Source organism: Schistocerca serialis, chromosome 1 (genome assembly GCF_023864345.2).
Source record: "Schistocerca serialis cubense isolate TAMUIC-IGC-003099 chromosome 1, iqSchSeri2.2, whole genome shotgun sequence".
NCBI lineage: Eukaryota > Metazoa > Arthropoda > Insecta > Orthoptera > Acrididae > Schistocerca > Schistocerca serialis.
In genome coordinates, this window is record NC_064638.1 from 1121199812 (window position 1) to 1121208416 (window position 8605).

Here is an 8605-nt window from a genome sequence, read left to right on the forward strand (position 1 = left end):
ATGTCATCACACTGGACTCGCATTCGGGAGGACGACGGTTCAATCCAGCGTCCGACCATCCTGATTTAGGTTTTCCGTGATTTCCCTAAACCGCTTCAGGCAAATGCCGGGATGGTTCCTTTGACTGGGCACGGCCGACTTCCTTCCCTAATCCGATGAGACCGATGACCTCGCCGTTTGGTCTCTTCCCACAAATCATCCCAACTCTTCCCATGCGGTTGCCATATTTTTGGAGACCTGAGGAAAGACATTTGTGGGCACCATTCACTTTGGACGAAGAGGTGCACGTCTGGGTACTTCATGTTTTCGTAGGCAAGAGCAAGTATTTTTCCTCGAAGGCGTTGACCACATTGTCGCTCAGTGGGATAAATGTATTTACAGTTATGGCTATTACTCTTGAAGTAATACAATTTGTCTACTTTCTTTGCGCCTGTCTAGTTTTCATTTGACTGCCCATCACAAAGAGATTGCTCAATCGAAATTGACTACAGCAGAAACACGCAAAGCACTGTAAAGGTACTGTCCCGATCTAAGGAAAGCGAAAATGTAGAGAACAAAAAATGAAATTATAAAAGAACGAGCAACTTTCAACGTGTATTACCTGCTTGTGAAATGCAAATGATTAGCAGTTCCGCACAACAGCAGAAATGGGAGTAACAAGTTCTATAGTCCATATATATAATGAAAGATTGCACAGCAGATTTGTCCTTCAGAAATCGCATTTGAATGTTGGTTATTTGTCAGAAGATTGTGTTACGCCTCTTGTTAAGAAACCGAAATGTTGACGAGCCCGTGTTAGAAATTGATTGCGGCAGTATCGTAGCCGAATGAGACGGTGGTTTAACGTTCTGCAGTAATGTTACTCGTGTTGATCGGGATCCCATGACTGTCATGTGAATAGAAAGGGTGGTCAGAAACAGTCTCAAAAGCTTGTAAGGGTGTTACATATTGTGTGGTGCTGAGAAATATAAGGAGTATTCAGATGAAAGGGTACGAAACGTCGTAACAACCAGACCGGTTGAAATCTGCATTTGCCGCTTTGGGGTAAGTAGGAGGCACCTAGGGAGGCAATTTCGTGTCCGGCGTGGTTGCGCGCATGTGCGGGCACATGGCGCGCAAGAGAAGCAGGCGGTTGTGTGTTCCGTCTATTTGAAGCGGCAGTGTATGTGAGAACATCATGGCGTTCACATTGAAAAATCCTACCAATGAGAAGCAGCGAAGTGTTATCAGATTTCTGACTGTAGAAGGAGTTAAAGCGGCTGATATTCATCGCCAGATGGTGACCGTTTACGGAGGAGACTGTGCGTCCGACAACCCAGTGAGAAAGTGGAGTACACGTTTACATAGCCCGCCCGGCTAGCCGCTCGATCTAACGTGCTGCTTTCCGAGCGGAAATGCGTGCTGGTCCCCGGCACAAATCCGCCCAGCGGATTAGTGTCGAGGTCCGGTGTACCGGCCAGCCTGTGGATGGTTTTACCCGGTTTTCCATCTGCCTCGGCGAATGCGGGCTGGTTCCCCTTATACCACCTCAGTTGCACTATGTCGGCAATTGCTGCGCAATCGTTGTCTCCACGTACACGTACATCATAATTAATCTACCACGCAAACATTTGGGGTATACTCGTCTGGTATGAGACGTTCCCGGAGGGGGATCCACTGGGGGACGAACCGCACAATAACCCTGGGTTCGGTGTGGGGCGGCGGTGGGGTGGGTGGACTGCTGTGGCCTGTTGTGGGGTTGTGAACCACTGAGGGCTATGGCGGCACGAAGCCTCTCTGTCGTTTCTAGGTCCCCGGTTCAATACCCAACACAATACACACACACCCATTTTCGTGAAGGCCGGGAGCGTTTGAGTGACGATCCGACACCACGATAGGCATACATGGTCAAGGTGGCCGAACTCACCGACAAGGTGAACGACCTTGATTGGCTTGTCATAATGCAAGTGTTAGCAGTGACTGTGAAGGCTGCTGTTGCAACAATGCAGGCAGTTGTGTACAATACCGGAAGGCGTGTGTGCAGTGGGCTTCGAAGAAGCTCAGCAAAAGTAATCTGTTCTGGCATTGTGAGGACCCTACCTTCCTGGAGTGGATCTTCGCAGGTGACGAGAGCTGGTGCTGTCACGTCAAGCCAGAGACGAAGTGGGACGGCATGTAGTGGAAGCATGCTTCGCCACCTCCTCCTAAAAGATTCAAAGTTGTGCACTCAGTAGGCACACCGCCTTTTTCAACATCCGAAGCCCGATACTCACCGAACTCATCGAGCATGGAAAAACCGTTGACAGTGACGTGTACTGTGAGACACTCTGTAGCCATGTCAAGTCCGTCAAGAATAAATGGCCTCATGGAGGGAGTGGCTCTACTCCACGATAACGTGCATCCACACGTCTCCAAGGTCACACAAGGTATTAAGACCAAATTGAAGAGAGAACCGTGATGACTGGGTGTTGTGTGATGTCCTTAGGTTAGTTAGGTTAAAGTAGTTCTAAGTTCTAGGGGACTGATGACCATAGATGTTAAGTCCCATAGTGCTCAGAGCCATTTGAACCATTTTTGAAGAGGGAGCAGCTTGAGCGTCTACCCTACAGCCCGTACATGATGCCCTACGACTTCCGTCTGTTGCGTCCACTAAAAAAGCATCTCAGAGGGATGTGCTTGAACTCAGACGGTGAACTGAAGGACACAGCACCAGGAATTCTGTGAACAGGGAAACCTTCAGCTTGTGAAAGATCGAGATAGTTGTCCTTAGGCTTCTAGTGATTATTTTTGAATAAAGGCTCCAATTCACACTATCTTTTCTTCCGAATACGCCTGATAATTTTAAGGACAAAACCGATATGTTGTGTCTTTTCCGGGTTAATTATAATTGAAGCTAGCCAATCAGACTGTTGGGGCTCAAATTCAAGCAGCCTGCCAGAGATAGTATCGCCAGACATGTTCTTCGTTTGCTTTGCTAAACACAGAAATTCGACATGGCAAGATAGTAGGGATCGAACCGAAGCCAGAGGATAATCAGACTCGTGCGCTGTCATCTACTGTATGAGAACAACTGACACCAACTGGCGGGCCGCTTGAATTTGAGCGGGCAGTGACCTGATTGGCTAACTTCAATGCTAATTAACTCGGAAACGTCGCAGTGTAACGATTTTCTTTTCTTAACAGTTATTTCTCAGCACAAAAATGGTTCAAATGGCCCTGAGCACTAAGGGACTCAACATCTGAGGTCATCAGTCCCTTAGAACTTAGAACTACTTGAACCTAACTAACCTAATGACATCACACACATCCATGCCCGAGTCAGGATTCGAACCTGCGACCGTAGTGGTCGCGCGGCTCCAGACTGAAGCAGCTAGAACCGCTCGGCCACAACGGCCGCTTTTGACACTGTACCACAGAAGCTGCTTGTAGTGAAATTGCATGCTTATGGAGTATCGTCTCAGTTATGTGACTGGATTCGTTATTTCCTGTCAGAGAGGTCACAGTTCGTAGTGAATGATGGAAAGTCATCGTGTAAAACAGAAGTGATTTCTGATGTTCCCCGCGGTAGTGTTATGGCCCCTTTCCTACAGAAACGATTTAGGAGACAATCTGAGTAGCTGTCTTAGGTTGTTTGCAGATGATGCTGTCGTTTACCGACTAGTAAATTCATCAGAAGATCAAAACAAATGGCAAACGATTTAGAAAAGGTATCTGTATGGTGCAAAACTAGGCAATTGACGCTAAATAATGAAAAGTGTAAGGTCATCCACATGAGTGCTAAAAGGAATCCGTTAAAGTTCAGTTACAGGATAAATCAGATAAATCTAAAGGTGGCAAATTCAAGTAAATACCTAGGAATTATGAACAACCTACGTTGGAAGGAACACATAGAAAATGTCGCGGGGAAGGCTAACCAAACACTGAGTTTAATTGGCAGGACTCTTAGAAAATGTAACAGATCTACTAAGGAGACTGTCTACACTACGCTTGTCCGTCCTCTTCTAGAATACTGCTACGTGGTGTGAGATTCTTACCAGATAGGACTGCAGAGTACATGCAGAAAGTTCAAAGAAGGGCAGCACTCTTGTGTTATCGCGAAATAAGGGAGAGAATGTCACTGAAATAGTACAGGATTTGAGCTGGACATCATTAGCACAAAGACGTTTTTCGTTGCGGCGGAATCTTCTCACGAAATTCCAGTCACTAATTTTTTCCTTCGAATCCGAAATTATTTTGTTGACACCGACCTGCATCGGGAGAAACGATCTCCATAATAAAATAAGGGAACTCTGAGCTCGCACGGAAAGATACAGGTGTTCGTTTTTCCGTACCCTGCATGAGGATGGAATAATAGATTGTGTAAGTGGTTCGATGAACCCTCTGCCGAGCACTTAAACGTGATTTGCAGAGTACCCATGTAGATGTAGACATGTTTATGTTGAGGTTCAATTGCCACTTCTTGCACCAGGCGTCGGTCCTCTGCAGACCTTCTACCATTTCGCTAGAGTTTTCTAATATTACGACCATCCTGTTTATACAACAGCAAAGTCCGCGAAAAACATCTTGGAACTTACAACATTCTCTACTGGGTGATTTATACACACTGTGAAAAGTAATGGTCCTCCTTTGGGGCATACCAGAAGTCACTTTTGCGTTTGAACGCTTCTCCGCGTACAGAATGACTTGTGTTCTGTTTGCTAGCATCATTTCAATCGAGTCACAAAGTTGTCTGATACTCCATACACTCGTATTTAGTTCATTAGGCGACAGTGCGGAACTGTATTGAATATTCATACAATGAAAGCTTTCACGACCAGATGTTTCAGCTGCTGAGAATTCTTCCGGGTTGTACGACGTGGTCCATGGAACACTTCAATCCCTGACGTTTCGTCCAAAGCTACGTTGGACATCTTAGGAGGTGCTTCTGGTTGTGCTGAGTCTTGCCGACTGACGAGTCGAGCGGCCTAAATACCGTGGAAAGTGGACGTGGTCTGGATTTCACGTGATAGCAGAGATAAACCTTGTCAAAGATAAAATTTTTAAACTATCGATCATAGTACGTCAAAGATAAAAATTTTTCATCGATTCTGTAGCGCTACAGCCCATATATCACTGAGTTTCATGGCTTTTTCTTCTCTGTTAAAATTATCCCATGTTTATATATTTCGATGGTTTCTCTATATAGCAATGGATAAAAGTTCGTCATAGCACATAAAACATCAGTTTCCGAAAATTTGACTACCTGATCACCTGATTGAAGTGCATGTTCCGCCACGTCTGATTTGTCTGTTTTCCATAGTCGGCAAAGACTTTTATGTTAGGCTACTTCAACCGTGTATTCACACTTCTCTTTGTAGTTCCAATGTAGACCTTGCCACACGTACACGGAGTCTTATACACACCACTTGCAGAGAGAGGGGGACGTTTATCCTTAACGGAACGAAGTGCTTGGCCTATGTTGTTAGTTGGTCTGAAAATCGTTCATCGAAATATGTAAAAATGGGATAATTTTAACAGAAAAGAAGAAGCCATGAAACTCAGTGGTATATGGACTGTGGCGCTACAGAATCAATGAGAAATTTTTATCTTTGACGTACTATGATCGATAGCTTAAAAATTTTTATCTTTGACAAGGTTTATCTCTGCTATCACGTGAAATCCAGACCACGCCCACTTTCCACGGTATTTAGGCCGCTCTTCGACGTCCGACTCGTCGGCGATATTCAGCACAACCAGAAGCACCTCCGAAGATGTCCAACGTAGACTTGGACGAAACGTCAGGGATTGACGAGTTCCATGGACCACGGCCATACAATCCGGAAGAATTCGCAGCAGCTGTATCGAATACCTTTCGGGACTCAAGGAACCCGGTATCTACCTGGGAAGCTATGCCTATTGCTTTCTGTGTCTCGTGGACGAACAGTAGTTGACACTTTCCGTAGTAACGCGTTCATCTTTCGCGGGAAGCGCCTCGGACGGTTGTTGCTCCACCGCTGCAGCTCGGCTCCACTTGTTGCTTCGGGCGCCATGCACAGCCTCTTATGTCCTGCAAGAAAACACGTCTGCCGCGCCACTGATCAGATACCTGTCCCACCGCGCGACCGGTGATTTTCTGCGGCGCCGCGCGTTCTTTTATTAGCGAGAGGAAAGTAACACAGGAGGTAAATACTATATTATGATGTTAGCGAGAGAAAACAAGCACTTCACCGTAACTGCGCGCAGCTACCGAAACAACAGGCATTATCTGCTGACCTGTTTGCTGGTAGCGTTATTAATTTTAGTGGTCAGCTCGGCGGACCTACCAATATTTGACTTTCTCCAGCTTTGACAGTGACAGAGTGGCCACACCCATCAGATGAAAGATTCTGCAAATGAATGGGTACGGGTATCTGTGTAACAAATCTGTCGCCGCTCACGCAGCACGAGTCTCGTTTGATTTTATCGCCATGTTATAGACAAGAAAGAAGGAATTTCGAGCAAGACTATCGACATATACCTGACAAGCAGCTCCACTAAATTTCGGGCGTGCAGTCGCGTAAATTCCACTTAATCTCCTAATATTTCAGCCGAACACCGTTCGGCCATCTTCAGAGTGATCTGAAAGACTTACTTTACACAACTGTGTTTACGTCATTACACCGCAAACCACCTGGCGGTGTGATACAGAGGGTTCTTCTGCTACCACCAACTCTTCTCCCCTTCCTTCCTCCACCCGCGAATGTCACGTGGGAAGAATGAATATTGGTAAGCCTATGTAGTAGCTCTAATGCCTCGAATTTTCTCGCCGTGATAATTTCGTGAGATATATCTGGGAGGAAGTAATATGTTGTCCGACTCTTCCCGGAAGTACTCTCCAAATTTCAGTATTCAACCAATCGATGGTGCACAACGCCTCTCTTGTAGCGTCTGCCTCTAGAGTTTGTTTTACGTTCTTGCAACGCTCTCGCACAGACGAAACGATCCCTTGACGAAACGCGCCGCTCTTCGTTGGATCTTATTTATCTCTTCTGTCAGTGATATCTGATAAGGGTCCCAGATTGATGAACAGTACTCAAGAATCGGTCGAACAAGCGCCTTGCAAGCCACTTCTTTCGTAGATGGTTTACATTTCCTTAAAATTTTTTCTATGACTCTCTGCGTGTCATCTCCTTCTCCTACTATTTGTTTTATGTCGTCATCCACTTAGGGTCCTCAGGATAGTTACTCTTAGACATTTTACGTCAGACAGTGTTTCCAGCGTTTTGCCACCAGTAGCGTAGTTGTAGAGTAGTGGATTTATTTTTCTGTGTATGAGCAGTACATTTATTGACGTTCGGGGTCAACTGCCAGAGTCGCATCATTCATCAAACTTCTGTAGTTGATTCTGCAAATCTTTGCTGTCTTGTGCTTTGCTACTTTAATATAGACAACCACAACATATGCGAACAGTCTTAACGAGATCCTGATGCTTTCTACTAGGTCATTTACATGCATTGTAAAGAGTAACGGTTCTGTCACATTCCCTTGGGGTACTCCGGAAATTTTATTCCTTTAAGATCGACCTGTTGAGTTCTATCTGCAAGAAAATCTTGAATCCAGTACGTTCTTTTAAACTCGCGGACTGAACCACTGTATGCACGGCCACGGGAGTTTAGAAGGACTGAGCGAGTTCTGTAGCATCAATCTTTCAACTCACTCCAAAGATGACCGAACAGCATGCTGCGGAAATATCAGAAGGAGTCCAAGTTATGCAGCTACATGCCTGAAATTTAATGGAGCAACCACTGCGCCGCGAAATCATGAAGATGCACGCCTGGCAGATAGTACATCAATGAAATGAATACCTCTAGCTGCATACGTGAGTTGATATAAGTCAACGGGGACAGTTGAAAATGTGTGCCCCGACCGGGATTCAAACCCAGGACCTCCTGCTTACATGGCAGAATTCTTTTTTTTTTTTTTTTTTTGCTCGTAATTGTTCGTTGTATTTGATGGCAGCGGACGTCAGGTGACATGCGTTGGAGTTCGTCGTTGATCCGTTCGCTCAGTTCTTCTTCTTACAGATGCCAGCTCTCTGACCGAACACTCTGAGCTACCGTGCCGGCGAGCGCTTCACGATTTTGCATGTCATCCTTGCGCAGGGGCCATGCCAATCCTCTCTGTATCGTTCCAATTTTAGTATATGTACCGCCGAAGCGAGTACGACCCACATTCCTAACTTATTGTCCTGCACGATATTCATAGTGCCCTTGCCCATTGTTAAACGTGTATATTTCTGTTGTCTATTGTCAAACCACAATTTATGAAAGATGTTTATATTTTATTAATAGGATTAAGTAGGAATAATTAATATTGGTCATATTGGAAATAATTGTGGTAGCAGGAAATGTCTGCACCAAAGTATTGTTAATATAATTTTAAAAAGGGCGGGAGAAACCGCGTACGGACACATTTTAAGAAAAGAGCGGGAAAGACCGCGCGTTGATACATTTTGTAATGGTAGCAGGGATTGTTTGCACCAGAGAGCCTTGTTGGCAGGAGAGACCGCACTTTAGCGTTCGTAGGAAGTCAGTAGTAAGCGAGATGTGAAGCGAGTCGGTAGCAGGTCTGAAGCGATAGGTTGAGAGGAGCGGTGTGCCTGCCAGCC

At 45.5% G+C, this 8605-nt stretch overlaps 1 non-coding gene across 1 annotated transcript; it reads right to left on the minus strand.

Moving 5' to 3' along the window:
• Positions 1–8054: 8054 nt before the first annotated feature.
• On the minus strand, positions 8055–8161 carry LOC126424507 (U6 spliceosomal RNA). Its single transcript, XR_007576176.1, has one exon. It is a non-coding gene; the product is annotated as a U6 spliceosomal RNA (small nuclear RNA).
• Between the last annotated feature and the right edge of the window lie 444 nt (positions 8162–8605).